Consider the following 19,705-nt stretch of genomic DNA (forward strand, 5'->3'; position numbering starts at 1 on the left):
TAATATAATATATTATATTCATTGAATTATCTAAGCATGAGAAACAAAATTATAAATATATAATCATCTAGCCTAATGTCGACTAATTGATTATTCCATTCAAAAGGCCTGTGGTTATGAAATGGTGAGCAGATGTTATAGATAGCAGCAAGTGGGTATGAACTTTAAATACTCAAGCGGGACACATATGAAATATGCTTAATTTGGACTAAGCTTTGCTTCAATTAAATTAACGTGAGAAATTATAAGATGGAGGGAAATAAGCAGAGATCGCCCTTTTCTTAAATCAAATAAGTGAAATTTTGCGCAAAGTAATTTGGTAAAGCATATAGATTTGCCAAATAAAAAATTAGGTAAAGCAAAACAGTATACATATAAAGGGATTGGTAAAAATATTACGTGTAAAACTGTAGTGTGTCAAAAGAATTTGCATATAAGTTAAGGGGGCAAAGTATGTATTAGACAAAAATTATTTTACCTTCTAATCCGTATTTAAGACAATAAATTGAGGGAAAATACAAGCTACATATTTGCAACATTTATGAATTTATGATAAGGTTTAATTATATTATTGAGAGCTTTTATTCGTAAAGTTGTGTATAGAGAAGGATCATTAGTTGATAGGAATTTCATATATGCAACATTTAAAAGTATAAATAAATATTATTTGAAGTTTGAGTCAATTAAAATCTTAAGAAAATTTAGCTTTTGTCTAAAAAAAAGGGGCAAGAAGCAAATTCTTTTAGTTTTGCTTGAATGTAATGAGTATCTAAGATATTTAAATGAATTAATTCAAATAGTCACCCGCCCAACTATATATTTAGTTAATAGATATTTAATATATGTAAAATTCAGTCATACATAGAGTAGTTTGACTAGGGGCATTTTAATATATACTCACTTTTGGGATCACCATTGAAGTTATACCCGCAATGCACAAAATTTTGTAAAGTATATCCGCTCGAATCGAAAGTAGTTCAATCTCTTTAATGCAACTTCAGAAATCAAATATGAAGTTCTTCTATCTTTCGAATGCAACTTCAGAACTTCGAATATGAAGTAGTTTAATCTTTTCAATGCAAATTTAGAAATCAAATATGAAGTTCTTTTATCGTTCAAATACAACTTCAGAAATTCGAATCTTCAGTAGTTCAATCAATTGAATGCAACTTCAGATTTCGAATCTTAAGTTCTAAAATTAAATTTGTTCTTTGATTTTCAAAAATTCAATACACGATTCAATACCCAAATCTACTCCAAATGAGCCTAAATTTGAAACATAACTTTCAAATATCATAAAGAACAAATCATAATCATCAAATTATCGAAAAGACAACAAATTTAAAAAACTCATTTGTAACTAAAAAGAAGAAGAAGAAGAAGAAAATAGCAGTAAAGAAGAAGAGAAAAGTGTATACATTTGAAATTATTTAAACAATGTGTATCAATTAAATTTTTTTTAAAAAGTGGCCATAAATCCAATCGGTGAAGCAAAACTGGACGCCACATAAAAATTTTACCTTTGACTATGGTTGTTGGGCTATTACTGTATTAGAGGTAAATAAGTTTAGTTGATTGTCACTATTTATGCATTCCTTGTTCTTTATTTGCATTTTTATTGTAAAAATGAACTATTAACCACTAATCGATCTTGCATATTATGTTACTGTGTTTGATGTAGCCAATCTTACAATCTGTGTATTTACTGTTATTGTATGAGCTCTCTGATGCATTGTGGTGGCTATAAAGAATAGAGTACCTAATGATATTTTGTTTAAACAAAGGAGAATTTTGATGTAGCTAAAGAGCTTGACAATATGCTTAACATGTGACAATATATTTTATGTGTTATATATGTTTATAAAGGATGTGTCATGTCTTCAATTGTTGTATGCATGGTTCTTATAGTTGTCTGTAGAAGTATTCTGAGGTTTTGTGGAAAATGGATATGTCCCAGTTCTGATGTAATTTTGTGGACATATATAAAATTTTGTTGTCACTGATCAATAAATCATTCTTCGTATTATTAAAAATAAATAAAAGTAGAGTGAGGTGAAATATTAAAAAGTAGTGGAAAAATAAAGTGAAGAATCAGTTCTTGAATTTAGCTCAGTAATAATGGGGGTCTCTATTCCTATACTTGTAATAGTGATTGCCTTTCATCTCATCGCCTTTGTTCTTGCCGTCGGTGCTGAACGACGTCGTAGCACGGTGCCCTCTATAGCTTATATTCTGTTTTCATTGATCTTTCTTTTTTCGCTTTTGTTTCTGGACATAGGTAAAGATGGAACTTTGTGCTTGTGTGTTTTTCTGGGTAGAGTTAAAGCCTTAAAGTCTGAACTTTTTTGTTTTATTTGCTTCATAGTCTAGCTATTGATTAATTTTTTTGGTATTTTTTCCCCGGGTATAGTTAAAGATTTGATTTATTTTTTCAGTTCTGATTGTACTTAAATTGAACTTTTTTGGTATTATTTGCTTTATAGTCTAGCTATTGATTAATTTTTCGGTATTTTTTCCCTGGGTATAGTTAAAGATTTGATTTATTTTTTCATTTCTGATTGTAGTTAAAGATTGAACTTGTTAGTTTTATTTGCTTCATAGTCTACTGCTTTATTGCACCAAAGACAAAGCTGGTTGTTATGCTTTCACCTTATTTGACTCTTATTTACATTTCTCTTCAGCGTTTTGGAAATTATTCAGGGTACAATATGTATGAAGCTTATTGTTCGTATTAAGAATATCTAAATAGCAGATGATCAATTGATGACAAGCTGAGTTAGGTTTTTTTGGTCAACCGTCAACAATATTTGGCTTATGTTGTGCCAATAGAATGGCTGACTCTTATGGTTTTGCCATATTTGGGCTCTAACGTAGATTTTTTTTACCATTCTGAAAAATCTGTGGATGCTTTGTTTCTCTCCATTTTTCTTTGTATATTATTTGTATAAAATTCTTATTGGAAAAAGGTGCAGCCTTGAAATTATATGCCTTTGCTCTTAATGTTTTGTTGTCATATATTTATAGTATATTAAGTGTTATCTGTTGTTCCCTTTTAAATATTTGAAGAAAATAATGTACACCAATGTTCATGTATGGTCTTTTATCTTTGTTTCAAACTAATAAAAAAATTTATTGTATTGTAGATTGCAAAAGTGATTGGCTGACACTTATAAAACTTAAATTTCTTTGTGAATGGATCGTCAACAAAAAAGAAAACAACCTTGCATAAAAATAGAAAATCGCGATAAGAATGCCAAGCGGCGTGAACTGTATCATGATATGGCCATGGCTAAAAAGAATGCACTTCTACTGCAACGCCGCCTCAAAAAGAGAGAGGCAAGGAAGTAGAAAATTTGTCAATCTTGCTGAATCAATGTCTGCAATTCAGGGTGATGTTATTGTTGGAGGCTCTTGTTCTATTTCAAAAATAGGTTAGAATATCAAATTCATTATTCCTTATTTCCTCACATATGTGTGTCACGACCCGATCGCCGAACCCGGTCGTGATGGCGCCTCTCGTGAAGAAAGACCAGCCAGACCAAAATGGAACACCTCTTTTAAACAGTTAATCATCATAAACAGTAATAACATATAATATAATGCTCATAAATTGTGAAATTTAACGATAATAATAGCAGGAACCATCCCGACACAGCCCAAACCGGGGTGTCACAAGTCACGAGCATCTATAATAATGAAATTTCACTTTACAGTCTAGAATACACTGAACAAGAATAATGAATAACATAGAAAGACAATGGTGCTGCGAACGCCGGCAGTCACCTCGCTAAAACCTCTACAACTCTGTCTCCACACAGCCAATACCCGCTACCGGGTGAATAAATACATGCAACTGCACGCGAGGTGCAGGGAGTAAAGTGAGTACTCCAACTCAGTGAGTAATAAAGGTAAATAATAACTGAGCAACATGAAATCACGTAAAGCAACCAACATGCTATATAGAAGCAGTGTAAAACTCCTTGAGAAAAATCAGTGAAACTGTGCATTCTTAGAAAATACCTTGGCTCGGTTCTAAACCTCTTTTGAAAATGATCTTTTCAATAGTTGTGAAATAATTTCAAAACAATTAGTGTCGATATGCACAGAAATCCGCCCCTCGGGCACAAATACCACAGTTAAACAAGTAAAAGACAAGTAAGTATGCAAGATGAACACATAAACCTCGCCCCTCGGGCAATCATATAGAATAGTACCAGCCTCTCGGGCACAAATTAGTTCCTGGTCAGCCATTGTTACCTGACCGTACGGTGTTATTCCTGGCCAGTCATTGTTACCTGACCAAATTGCATCATACAGTGTCATTGTTACCACTGTAACCTCACAATCACTCATATTAGCCCCTCGGGCATAATATCAATCACTCAGCATAATGGTCAGCCATTATTACCTGACCAAATTGCATCTACAGTGTCATTGTTACCACTGTTTCAAATCACATGGGTACCCGTGCTCATTCTGGGTGTGCAGACTCCGGAGGGGACCCTTACGGCCCAAGCGCTATATTAAACCACCTCGTGGCATCATCACTCAGCATATCCTCACATCACTTAAGCCACCTCGTGGCATATAAAGTATCTCAGGCCCTCGACCTCATATCACTCAGCATATCCTCACATATGGCCCTCGGTGTCACTCAGTCCGAAAATCATCATAAGCCCCTCGGGCATTAGTAAAACAATAGTTCTCAGCCAAAACATCATTTAGAAATATCATTTAAGTTTCAAATTTGAGTAAAAGTGGCTGAGTTTGTAAAACATTAGATATAAACAGGACTGAGTTCAAGTAATAAGTCAAAATAGTGAGGAAACAATGATAAAAATCCCCGAAGGGTTCAAATAGTTGGCACGAAGCCCAAATATGGCAATCAGCCCAAATCATGATGATAACAAATGAATTTTAGTCAAATATTCAGTAAAATCATCAATCGGGATGGACCAAGTCACAATCCCCAGTAGTGAAAGACCCCACGCTCATCATCCAGCACGTATCTTGCCTCAATATAGCACTACGATGTGCAATCCGAGGTTTCAAACCCTCAGGACATCATTTAAAATCATTACTCACCTCGAACTGGCTAATTCTCTAGCTCACAACGCCTTTGCCCCTTGAATTGGCCTCCACGCGCGTCGAATCTATCCAAAATCAGAATAAATACGTCACAATATGCTAAGGGAACAAAGCCCAAGCGAAAACATTCGAAAGATATCAAAAATCTCGAAATTAGCAAAACCCGAGCCCCGGTCCCACGTCTCGAAATCGGGTAAAATTTACATTTTCAGAATCCTCATACCCTCACGAGTCTAACCATACCAAAATTATCCAATTCCGATATCATTTGGTCCTTCAAATCATCATTTTACATTTTTGAAAAGTTCCACAATTTTCTTCCCAAATTCTATCTCAAATCACGAATTAAATGATGAATTCAGTGATAGATTCATGTACTCTAACCAAATCTGAGTTAGAATTACTTACCCCGACCAATTTCTTGAAAAACCTTCGAAAAATCGCCAAAATTCGGGCTCTCTAGGCCAAAATATCAAATAAAACCCAAAACCTCGTATTTATAGAGTACCCCTCGGATTCCGACACCGCTGACCGCACAAAAATGATCGCGGTCCGCGCAAAACCAGCAGGGTCCATGCAAAAAAGACCGCGGTCGCGCAAGTCTTGCTCTGCAGGGATAGACTTTAGTATTTTGGCCATAACTTTCTCTACATATGTCCAAATTGCAATATCTTTACCTTTATCGAAACTAGACACAAAGTCCTACAACTTTTGTTTTTGAATCACCTCAAAATTCCCTATGGATCAAAAGATATGAGCTTCCAAAGTAGGACCAGCAACCTGCAGTCTTCACGACCACGGCCGCGGCCACTTTGTCGCGGCCAGCACTAGGCCAGCGCGCCCAGCGCGAAAAGGAGCGCGGTCCTCGCCAAAACTGCTGCTCCCTCCATTTTTCTAAGTTCTGGGGTGTCCGTACTCGCTCGAAACTCACCTGAAACACACCCGAGGCTCCCGGGACCTCAACCAAAAGCACCAACGCATCCTAAACATTATTCAACCTCGTTCCAATCATCAAAACACCTCGACTAACACCAAAATCATCAAATCACATCGAATTCAAGCCTATGAATCCCAAGAACTTCCAAATTCCATTTTTGATCCAAAACCCAACCAAACCACGTCCGAATGACCTCAAATTTTGCAGACAAGTCCAAAATGACATAACGAAGCTACAAAAACTCTCGGAATTCAATTCTGACCCTCGGATCAAAATCTCACCTATCAATCGGAATTCACCAAAATACTAACTTCGCCAATTCAAGCCTAATTCTACACCGTACCTCCAAAACCACTTTCGATCACTCTCGTAAGTCACAAATCACCTCACGAAGCTAACCGAACCATCGGAACTCACATCCGAACCCTCTAACACATAAGTCAACATCAGGTTGACTTTTCCAACTTAAGCCTTCTTAAAAGAGACTAAGTGTCTCATTTCTTACAAAATCCTCTCCGAACTCGAACTAATCATCTCGATCCCATAAAACACGGATAACGAAGCGTAAAGAAGCTAAAATAGGGGAAATGGAGCGGTAACTCATGAGACGACTGGTCAGGTCGTCACATCCTCCCCAACTTAAACAAATGTTCGTCCTCGAACGAGTCAAGAAACATACCTGAAGCCTCAAACAGATGAGGATATCTGCTCCGTATCTCCCGCTCGGTCTCCTAGGTGGCCTCCTCCACGGGCCGACCTCTCCACTACACCTTCACTAAAGCTATATCCTTTGACCTCAACTTCCGAACCTGGTGACCCAAAATAGATACTGGCTCCACATCAAAGGTCAAATCGTCATCCAACTGAACCGTGCTGAAGTCCAAAACATGAGACGATCCCCAATATACTTCCGGAGCATAGAAACATGAAATACCGGATGCACACTCGACAGGCTGGGTGGCAAAGCAAGCTCAAAGCCACCTCCCAATCCTACGACGCACCTTAAAAGGCCCAATGAACCGAGGACTCAACTTGCCTTTCTTCCCAAATCTCATAACACCCTTCATGGGCGAAACCTTCAGCAGGACTTTCTCACCGACCATGTAGGACACATCTCGAACCTTCCGGTCCGCATAACTCTTCTGACGTGACTGATGTACGAAGCCTCTCCTGAATCACCTTCACCTTCTCTAAGGCATCCTGAACCAAATCTGTCCCCAATAGTCTAGCCTCACCGGGCTCGAACCAACCAACCGGAGATCTACACTGCCTCCCGTACAAAGCATCATATAGAGCCATCTGAATACTCGACTGGTAGTTGTTGTTGTAAGAAAACTCTGCAAGTGGTAGAAACTTATCCCATGAACTTCCAAAGTCAATAACACAAGCACGCAACATGTCCTCCAATATTTGAATAGTACGCTCGGACTGTCCGTCCGTCTGAGGATGAAACGTTGTGCTCAACTCTACCTGAGTACCCAACTCTCTTTGCACGGCTCTCCAGAACTGCGAAGTAAACGGAGTACCTCTATCTGAGATGATGGAAACAGGAACGTCATGCAACCGAACAATCTCCCGGATATAAATCCCTGCCAACCGCTCTGAAGGATAGGTAGTACACACAGGAATGAAGTGCGCAGACTTGGTCAGCCGATCCACAATCACCCAAACAGCATCAAACTTCTTCAAAGTCTGAGGAAGTCCAACCACAAAGTCCATAGTGATTCTCTCTCACTTCCACTCGGGAATAACCATCTGCTGAAACAAGCCACCCGGTCTCTGATGCTCATACTTCACCTGCTGACAGCTGAGACACCGAGCTACAAATCCCACAATATCTTTCTTCATTCTTCTCCACCAATAGTGTTGCATCAAATCCTGATACATCTTCGCGGCACCTGGATGAATGGAATACCGCTAGCTATGGGCCTCCTCCAGAATCAGCTCTCTATGCCCATCCACATTGGGCACACAAATTCGGCCCTGCATCCTCAACACACCATCATCACCGACGGTCACATCTCTGGCATCATCATGCTGGACTCTGTCCCTAAGGACAAGCAAATGCGGATCATCATACTGGCGCTCTCTAATGCGATCATATAAAGAAGACCGAGAAACCACACAAGCCAACACCCGACTGGGCTCCAAAATATCCAACCTCACGAACCGATTGGACAAGGCCTGAACATCAACTGCAAGAGGTCTCTCCCCAACTGGAATATATGCCAAACTCCCCATACTCACTGCCTTTCGGCTCAAAGCAACGGCCACCACATTGGCCTTTCCCGGATGGTACAATATAGTGATATCATAATCCTTAAGCAACTCCAACCATCTCTGCTACCTCAAATTAAGATCCTTTTGCTTGAACAAATGCTGAAGACTGCGATGATCAGTGAACACCTCACAAGATACGCCATACAAGTAATGCCTCCAAATCTTCAATGCGTGAACTATGGCAGCCAACTCCAAATCATGAACGGGGTAGTTCTTCTCATGGGGCTTCAACTGCCGAGAAGCATAAGCAATAACTCTACCCTCCTGCATCAACACACAACCAATCCCAACTCTTGAAGCATCACAATACATAGTATATGAACCTGAAACTGATGGCAAAACCAACACTGGAGTTGTGGTCAAAGCTGTCTTGACCTTCTGAAAGCTCTCCTCACACTCGTCCGACCATACGAATAGAGCACCCTTCTGAGTCAATTTGGTCAAGGGCGATGCAATGGATGAAAATCCCTGAACAAACCGGCGATAATAGCCTGCTAACCCAAGAAAGCTACGAATCACTGTGGCTGAGGATGGTCTGGGCCAACTCTGAACTGCCTCTATCTTCTTCGGATCAACCTGTATACCCTCGCTGGACACCACGTGCCCCAAGAAAGCCACTGAACTGAGCCAAAACTCACACTTGGAGAATTTTGCATAAAGCTTCTCCTCCATCAGTCTCTGCAACACAACTCTCAAATGCTCCGCGTGCTCCTCCTGACTACGCGAGTACACTAGAATATCATCCATGAATACAATAACGAATGAATCCAAATAAGGCCGAAATACACTGTTCGTCAAGTGCATGAATGCTGCTGGGGCATTGGTTAGCCCAAAGAACATAACAAGAAACTCATAATGACCATATCTGGTCCTGAAAGCAGTCTTAAGAATATCTGAATCCCTGATCTTCAACTGGTGATAACCCGAACGGAGATCAATCTTGGAGAACACCCTCGCTTCCTGAAGCTGATCAAACAAATCATCAATGCGAGGCAAAGGATACTTGTTCTTGATTGTTACTTTGTTCAATTGCCTATAATCAATGCACATTCTCATCGTGCCATCCTTCTTCTTCACAAACAAAACTGATGCACCCCAAGGGGACACACTAGGCCGAATGAACTCATTATCTAGGAGTTCTTAAAGCTGTTCTTTCAATTCCTTCAACTTTGCTGGTGCCATACGATATGGCAAAATAAAAATAGGCTGAGTTCCCGGCACCAGGTCAATACCAAAATTAATATCCCTATCCGATGGCATGCCCGACAGGTCTGCAGGAAAAACATCGGGAAAATCCCTCACAACTGGGACAAATATTAGGAGTCTCAGCTCCAACATCCCTCACAAATTCTAGATATGAAAGGCAACCCTTCCCAACAATACGCTGAGCCTTCAAGAAAGAGATCACTCTACTAGGGATATAATCAGTCACACCACGCCACTCGATCCGCAGTACACCCGGCATAGCCAAAGTGACTGTCTTAGCATGACAGTCTAGAATAGCACGACACGGAGATAGCCAATCCATGCCCAAAATAACATCAAAGTCCACCATGCTCAATAGCAATAAATCAACTCGGATCTCTAGACCCCCAATAATCACAACACATGACCGGTACACACGGTCCACAACAACAGTATCTCCCATTGGGGTAGATACATGAATAGGTAAAGAAAGAAACTCTCGGGGCGTACCCAAATAATGAGCAAAATATGAGGACACACAAGAATAGGTGGAACCAGGATCGAATAATACCAATGCATCTCTGTGGCAGACTGAAACAATATAGCTCTTAACCGTGCAATCAACTTAATTAATAGCAAACTCCCCAACTTGGATCAAAGCCATATAACAAAACGCACTCAATAAATCATAACGCACATACTCTATTGTTGCTGTAATACCATAGTGAGATTGAACTCACTCCTTCATAAGCTTGTGGAAACACAAATCATCTGGAATTTCTAACTATTCTACAATTCTTGTATTCACTCACACAATAGTTAAGCCCATTCTCTAGGCAACACAATTTAGATTTCAACACATATTCTTCACTTGTAAATGAGATCTTCTAATAGACAACATAAGGATCACACCACCTTAGAACACTCCGCAGGAGATAACCCACCTGTTTTGCCTCCAATTAACATTTTGTATACCTTCCACTGCCATACACATTACACAGTCACTTAATCTTCCTGAGTCCAAACTCATACCGTAACATGAAATTTACTTCACTCTCAACTAGGAGTCTTGAAAAGATTCTTCACACGCCTATAATCCCGGAACTACACTTCCACTCACAATGGAAATCATACACTTAGTAGTCCATCTATCATCCAGCAAATCTTCCTCAACACTTCCCGGTCATATAGAAACATCACGCAGAATTAGCCTATTCATCACATAGCTATCCAGCCGTCATTCCCATTATTAGGGACAATACTGAATATATAAGTTCAAAACACTTGCTCACACAATCAGCGCCTCGGTGCTCAAGCCATAGGCAAAAATCCGGCCTCAAGTCCTCCAGACTAGCAAAACATAAACTCACAAAGATTGCATCTCGCCCCTCGATCGGGGGATCACAAGCCATCAAGGCACATCTGATACTGAGCGCTCATGCGCGCGTACGAACATGTGAAAGGAATTTCAAGAGTTACTTTTCAAGCTGACTCAAGGACGCACGATAAGAATTCAAGAATGAGAAGTTTTTCCTAAAGGTTCTGCAGCCTCTCGAGGATAAATACAGACGTCTCCGTACCGATCCGCGAGACTCTACTAAACCTGCTCATGACTCATGAGACCTAAGTAACCTAGGCTCTGATACCAACTTGTCACGACCGGATCCCCAAACCCCATCGTGATGGCGCCTCTCGTGAAGACAAAGCCAGCCAGACCAAAATGGAACACCTCTTTTAAACAGTTAATCATCATAAACAGTAATAACATATAATATAATGCTCATAAATTGTGAAATTTAACGATAATAACAGCAGGAACCATCCCGACACAGCCCAAACCGGGGTGTCACAAGTCACGAGCATCTATAATAATGAAATTTCACTTTACAGTCTAGAATACACTGAACAAGAATAATGAATAACATAGAAAGACAATGGTGCTGCGAACGCCGGCAGTCACCTCGCTAAAACCTCTACAACTCTGCCTCCACACAGCCAATACCCGCTACCGGGTAAATAAATACCTGTAACTATACGCGAGGTGCAGGGAGTAAAGTGAGTACTCCAACTCAGTGAGTAATAAAGGTAAATAATAACTGAGCAACATGAAATCACGTAAAGCAACCAACATGCTATATAGAAGCAGTGTAAAACTCCTTGAGAAAAATCAGTGAAACTGTGCATTCTTAGAAAATACCTTGGCTCGGTTCTAAACCTCTTTTGAAAATGATCTTTTCAATAGTTGTAAAGTAATTTCAAAACAATTAGTGCCGCTATGCACAGAAATCTGCCCCTCGGGCACAAATACCACAGTTAAAAAAGTAAAAGACAAGTAAGTATGCAAGATGAACACATAAACCTCGCCCCTCGGGCAATCATAAAGAATAGTACCAGCCTCTTGGGCACAAATTAGTTCCTGGTCAGCCATTGTTACCTGACCGCACGGTGTTATTCCTGGTCAGTCATTGTTACCTGACCAAATTGCATCATACAGTGTCATTGTTACCATTGTAACCTCACAATCACTCATATTAGCCCCTCGGGCATAGTATCAATCACTTAGCATAATGGTCAGCCATTGTTACCTGAACAAATTGCATCATACAGTGTCATTGTTACCACTGTTTCAAATCACATGGGTACCCGCGCTCACTGTGGGTGTGCAGACTCCGGAAGGGCCCCTTACGGCCCAAGCGCTATATCAAGCCACCTCGTGGCATCATCACTCAGCATATCCTCACATCACTCAAGCCACCTCATGGCATATAAAGTATCTCAGGCCCTCGGCCTCATATCACTCAGCATATCCTCACATATGGCCCTCGGCCTCACTCAGTCCGAAAATCATCACAAGCCCCTCGGGCATTAGTAAAACAATAGTTCTCAGCCAAAACATCATTTAGAAATATCATTTAAGTTTCAAATCTGAGTAAAAGTGGTTGAGTTTGTAAAACAGTAGATATAAACAAGACTGAATTCAAGTAATAAGTCAAAACAGTGAGAAAACAATGATAAAAATCCCCGAAGGGTTCAAATAGTTGGCACGAAGCCCAAATATGGCAATCAGCCCAAATCATGATGATAACAAATGAATTTCAGTCAAATATTTAGTAAAATCATCAATTGGGATGGACCAAGTCACAATCCCCAGTAGTGAAAGACCCCACGTTCATCATCCAGCGCGTATCTTGCCTCAATATAGCACTACGATGTGCAATCCGGGGTTTCAAACCCTCAGGACATCATTTACAACCATTACTCACCTCGAACTGGCTAATTCTCTAGCTCACGATGCCTTTGCCCCTTGAATTGGAACGAATACGTCACAATATGCTAAGGGAACAAAGCCCAAGCGAAAACATTCGAAAGATATCAAAAATCTCGAAATTAGCAAAACCCGAGCCCCGGGCTCACGTCTCGAAATTGGGTAAAATTTACATTTTCAGAATCCTCATACCCTCACGAGTCTAACCATACCAAAATTATCCAATTCCGATACCATTTGGTCCTTCAAATCATCATTTTACATTTTTGAAAGGTTCCACAATTTTCTTCCCAAATTCCATCTCAAATCACGAATTAAATGATGAATTCAGTGATAGATTCATGTACTCTAACCAAATCTGAGTTAGAATCACTTACCCCGACCAATTTCTTGAAAAACCTTCAAAAAATCGCCAAAATCCGAGCTCTCTAGGTCAAAATATCAAATAAAACCCAAAACCTCATATTTATAGAGTACCCCTCGGGTTCCGACACCGCTGACTGCACAAAAATGACCGCGGTCCGCGCAAAACCAACGGAGTCCGCGCAAAAATGACTGCGGCCATGCAGGTCTTGCTTTGCAGGGACAGACTTTAGTATTTTGGCCATAATTTTCGCTACAGATGTCTAAATTGCGATATCTTTACCTTTCTGGAAATTCGACACAAAGGGATACAACTTTCGTTTTTGAATCACCTCAAAATTCATTGTGGATCAAAAGATATAAGCTTCCAAAGTAGGACTAGCAACCTGCAGTCTTCACGACCGCGGCCGCGGCCACTTTGACGTGGCCAGCACTAGGCCAGAGCGCCCAGCGCGAAAAGGAGCGCGGTCCGCGCCAAAACTGCAGCTCCCTCCATTTTTCTAAGTTTCGGGGTGTCCGTACTCGCTCAAAACTCACCCGAAACACACCCGAGGCCCCCGGGACCTCAACCAAAAGCACCAACGCATCCTAAACATTATTCAACCTCGTTCCAATTATAAAAACACCTCGACTAACACCAAAATCATCAAATCACATTGAATTCAAGCCTATGAATCTCAAGAACTTCCAAATTCCATTTTTGATCAAAAACCCAACCAAACCACGTCCGAATGACCTCAAAATTTGTAGACAAGTCCAAAATGACATAACGAAGCTACAAAAACTCTCGGAATTCCATTCTGACCCTCGGATCAAAATCTCACCTATCAGCCGGAATTCGCCAAAATACTAACTTCGCCAATTCAAGGCTAATTCTACACCGTACCTCCAAAACCACTTCCGATCACTCTCCTAAGTCACAAATCACCTCACGAAGCTAACCGAACCATTAGAACTCACATCCGAACCCTCTAACACATAAGTCAATATCCGGTTGACTTTTCCAACTTAAGCCTTCTTAAAAGAGACTAAGTGTCTCATTTCTTACCAAATCCTCTCCGAACTTGAACTAATCATCTCGATCCCATAAAACAAGGATAACGAAGTGTAAAGAAGCTGAAATGGGGAAAATAGAGCGGTAACTCATGAGACGACTGGCCGGGTCGTCACAATGTATCTTCTGTATGAGTGCGTATGCGCAGTGGTTACTCTCCTGCAATCTCTATGTTTACAAATTATATTTTATTGCAGTTGTAACTGATCATGAGGTTTTTATGCCACTAAATGTGCTTGACAAAGGGTAAAATATGATTCATCATATTTCTATTTTTGAAAAGGGTAAGCCTATAAATCTGTTATGACCATTTATTTTTCTTCATTTACTATGCGCAAACATTTAATTGGCAACTATCTTGAACTACGTTCGACATCAAGTACTTCAGGTAAATCAAGTTCTCCAACTACTGATACAGTTCTGCTCGAGGGTTAGTATCAACAAAACACTTTAACTCTATTATTCCTTGTTTTCTTCTTTTCTATTCCTTAAGGTTGTTTGATATATGCAGTTCACGTAAAGAATAAGAGAAATATGACTAATATTATGCGATTATGCCCTGATTATTTGCCGTTAAAAAAAGTTCCAAACTGTAAATTGTGCTTCGCAAAAAAATTTCAAAACGAATCACCTGGATTTTGCTGTTCTCCGTGGTTCGGTTAAGTTAACTTCTGAGAGAATGCCACCTAGACTGAGAAATTTATATACAGAAACTTGTGCAAAATCCAAGCACTTTCAGACATACATTAGAACATATAACAATCTGTTTGCTTTTACCTCACTTGGTGCTACTTATAACAAAGATTTAGCCAAGAAAAATCGTGGTATATATACATTTAGAGTTCAGGGACAAATGTATCACTTTATAGATGATTTATATCCTAAAAAAAGAAGGCCGAGAAACTTACAACTGTACTTTTATGATAATGACAACGAGATTGGAAATAGAATGGCTTGTTTCGACAAAATAAATGAATTAATAGTGAAAGAACTGATGGACATACTAAAAGATAATCCATACTCAATTTTTCTGCGATCTTTAACAGCCATTCCAAACTTGCAAAACTTTCATATTGCATTGAGTTGTGATGCTGGATTGGATTAACGAGTATATAATTTGCCTACTACAATTGAGATTGCAGCAATATGGGTTGATGAGAATGATAGTGGTGCTACTCATGCACCACATGTTCAGATTTATACTCATAGCGATAACACACATAAAGTACTATTATTTTGGATGTTATGATCCTTTACAGTACCCGTTGTTATTTTCATTTGGCCAAGGCGGATGGCATTATGGTATTAAAAAGTTTCGCGACCCAGAAAATATTCGTACAAATCGTACGTTATTTGAATTTGAACAATTGCCAAATATAAAAAAATTGCTCTGTTGATGGATATCTTGATATGGAAGCTCAAAATCTTGAACAAGGAAAACGCAAAAGAGATGTTGTTTCAGTTCGTGAATACTATTGTTATAAGCTCCAAATGAGAAATGATGATGAAGATGAAATTTTACATACACGGAGATTATTTCAGCAATATTCAGTTGATGAGTATATAAAATTGGAGACACAAAGATTGGATTTTGTTTCATTCAATCAAGATTTGTTTAGAATGAGTGTACTACACGGACTTCTTGATGTATTACGACTTGGTGAAAGGGATGCTTCCAACGTTGGAAAACAAACATTTCTACAAAATTCCTTTATAGGTGGCCCTAGAGATATGCGTCAGCGTTACATGGATGCTATTGCGTTGGTACAACGTTTTGGGAAACCTGATTTATTTATAACTATGACATGTAACCCATCTTGGATGGAAATAGAAGAACATTTATCATCAAGTGATGAGGCACAAAATAGACCTGATTTGATTAGTCGAGTGTTTCAGGCCAAAATAGAAGAGCTGAAAACAGATATATTAAAACGAAATATTTTTGGAAAAGTTGCTGCTTTTATGTATACTGTGGAATTTCAGAAATGATGCTTACCCCATGCTCAATTTCTTATTATATTAAGTAATGAGCACAAACTGTTGACAACTGAGGCATATGATGATATAATTGAAGCAGAATTGCCATATAGTAATAGAGAACCAAATTTGCGCAAACTTGTTCTTAAGCATATGATGCACGGCCCTTGCGGTAGTTTAAACCCGACAAATTGTTGTATGATAAAAGGTTGCTGCAAATTCAAATACTCGCAAAATTTTGCCGATCAAACATCAAAAGGAAATGATTCATATCCTATATACAGAAGACGAAACACAGGAGAAGTTGTGTATGTGAGAGGGCAAGATTTAGATAACTCTTGGGTTGTTCCATACAATCCATATTTACTTGGAAAATATAATTGTCATATAAATGTTGAAGTTTGCTCTGACATCAAAGTCGTGAAATATCTTTATAAGTATATTTGTAAATGACATGACAAAATTGCATTCAGTGTGCAAAATAATTGTGACGACCCAAAGGGTCATCACCTATTTTCTTACCCATTATGTGCTTTCGAGGCCTTGAAAACCTCATTTAGAGTCGCCTCGATTTGTGTGCACAGTCCGGGCGCGTAGCCGGAAAGCTTAAATATGAAATTTTGTGAAAAATGCTAAGTTTTGATGTTAAAATGAATAAATTTGACTTCGGTCAACATCTTGGATAAACGGATCCGGACCCGTGATTTGATGGTCCTGAAGGGTCCGTAGAAAAATATGGGACTTGGGCATATGCCCGGAATCGGAATCCGAGGTCCCTAGCCCGAGAAGTGAATTTTTTTAAGGAAATTGTTTTTCTGAAAATGTCTAAGGAAATTGAAATGAAATTTGATTAGAACGAGTTGGTATCGGGCCCGTATTTTGGTTCCGGTGCCCGATACATGTCTTATATATGACTTGAGTCATTCATGTGAAATTTGGTTAAAAACGGACGTCGTTTGACGCGATCCGAACCTTAATTGAGAAATGTGATGTTTAAAAGAGTTTTGAGAAATTTCATTGATCTCGAAGTTTAATTCGATGCTCGTGATGTTATTTTGGTAATTTGATTACACGAATATGTCCGTAGGATATTTTTGAGGTCGTGTGTATACTTGGGTTGGAGTTTCGAGAGCTCGAGTAAGTTCGAGTAGGTTCCGAGATGCCTTAGGCTTAGAAAGTCAGATGTTGCAGGTTCAGGAAGTTGCAGGCCTCTGAACCCTTTAGTGCGGTCCGCGACAAATCGCGTGTCACCGCAGAGGGGCCAGCGCGGTCGCGGTCGCCTTTGTGCGGGGCGCGGTGGAGGCTGTGCGGCCACAGTCGCCTTTGTGCGGTCCGCACAGGGTGCTGAACTGTAGGTCTTCAGTGAAGCCTGTGCGGCCGCAGTCTGTTTAATGCGGTCCGCGGTGGAGCTCCGCGGCCGCAGTCCTTTTTATGCGGTCCACGGTGAGGGTTTGAGAGGAGTATAAATAGACGGGATTTTCAGTTATTTTTCACTTTTCAAAACCCCAAAAACATAAGTGGCGATTTTTCAAACAACCTTTCTTCTCCAAATCAATTGTAAGTCATTTTTAACTAGTTTTCTTCAATCATTAACATCTTTTAACATGATTTCAACTTAAAATCAATGATTTTCATGGGGGAAATTGGGTGTTTTGGGTAGAACCTAGGTTTTCCAAAAATTGGGGATTTAGACCTCAATTTGAGGTCCGATTTCAAAACAAATTATATATTTGGATTCGTGGGGGAATGGGTAATTAGGTTTTGGTCCGAACCTCGGGTTTCGACCACGTGGGCCCGGGTGATTTTGACTTTTTGAGTAAAACTTTGAGAAAACTCATTTTCATGCATTAGGGTTGATTCATTTAGTACTTATTGATGTAATTAAGTAACTTGTGACTAGATTCGAGCGGATTGGTGGTGGAATCAAGGGGGTAAAGTTATAATTGAGGCTTGAGTGGTGTTTAAAGCTTCGAGGTAAGTGTTTGGTCTAAACTTAGCTTGAGGGATTAGGAGTTGAGTCCTATTTGCTACGTGCTAATTGTCGAGTATGACGTATAGGCATGGTGACGAGTATATATACGTTGGTGTCTAGCATGACTGTGAGTCTTTATATTGCAGATATTCTGATCTTGTTGTATCTTTCATGCCTTAATGATGATTTCTATATATTGTAAAAAGCATGTGAAAGAAATTGTGATCTTTGAACTTCGAGGAGCATTGGCTCGAGTTATAATACGAATTGTGAAAGTATATGAGATAATTAAACCCTTTGGAGCATTGACTCAAGTGGTAAAGTGAGTTATAAAGTAATAAGTGAAAGAAAGAGAAAGAGTTATTGAATTGTTCCCTTGCCGGGATGTTTGTTGCTTTGTTGATTATCTCCCTTGCCGGGATGTTTGTTGCTTTGTTGATTATATCCCGTGCCGGAATGTTGAGATTTATTGATATTGTTCCCTTGCCGGGATTTTGCTGTTTAATTGTATTCCCTTGCCGGGATTTCTACTATTATTTGTCTATTCTCTTGCCCCTTTGTTTGTGATTGTTGTTTGGGTGAGGAAGAGTGTTAAAGCACGAAGGGTGATGCCGTGAATTGTTTGCTATTGTGAGTAAAGAGCGTAAAGCACGAAGGGTGATGTCGTGCCGTACGATGTACCATCCCGTACCGATATTCATTGACTATATGGTGAGGAAAGAGAGTAAAAGCACGAAGGGTGATGCCGTGCACATTATTATGATACGATTGATTTGGTGAGAATGAGACTAAAAGCACGAAGGGTGATGTCGTGCACATTTTTATTATTGATATTGTTTGTGTGAGGATGAGAGTAAAAGCACGAAGGGTGATGCCGTACAAATTGTTGATTTCTGATTATTCTTGACATTCTGGTTTTGTTTCTTCCCCCTTTTATCGAGGTTTTCTATTTGGAACTATTACCTCCGCCAACATGTTTCCCCTTCCCACACTAACTGGTTATTTCCTATATTTCTTTTCCGTTGTACATGTATATATATTTGAACTGCACAGGTTATTTGGTAGCCTGGTCCTAGCCTCGTCACTACTTCACCGAGGTTAGGCTAGGCACTTACCAGCACATGGGGTCGGTTGTGCTGATACTACATTCTATGCTCTTTTGCAAAGATCCAGGTATTTGACAACATCAGTAGTGCGAGAGCCAGCCTTCAGTCCACCGAGATACCGAGGTAGCCTTGTAGGCGTCCGCAGGCCCGGCGTATCCTCTATCTTATATTCCATTCTGTTACCTCGTGTATTCGAGACAAACAGTGTTATATTTCTTTCAAACGGTTGTATTTAGTACTCTTAGTAGTTCGTGAGTGATGTGACACCAGTTCTTGGGTAGAGGCATATGTTGATTTCCGCATTATTGTTCATCTTATTTAATTTAAATCTTTCACTTTAATTCCATATTTCCGCTGTTATTTTAATATTTAACGCTTGATGTTATGCTCAATAAAAAGGATTAAAAGTAAAGGAGTTAGGGATTTAGGATTTGTGGCTTGCCTAGCTTCTACAAGTAGGCACCATCACGACTCCCGA

Source organism: Nicotiana sylvestris, chromosome 6 (assembly GCF_000393655.2).
Source record: "Nicotiana sylvestris chromosome 6, ASM39365v2, whole genome shotgun sequence".
Classification (NCBI taxonomy): Eukaryota; Viridiplantae; Streptophyta; class Magnoliopsida; order Solanales; family Solanaceae; genus Nicotiana; species Nicotiana sylvestris.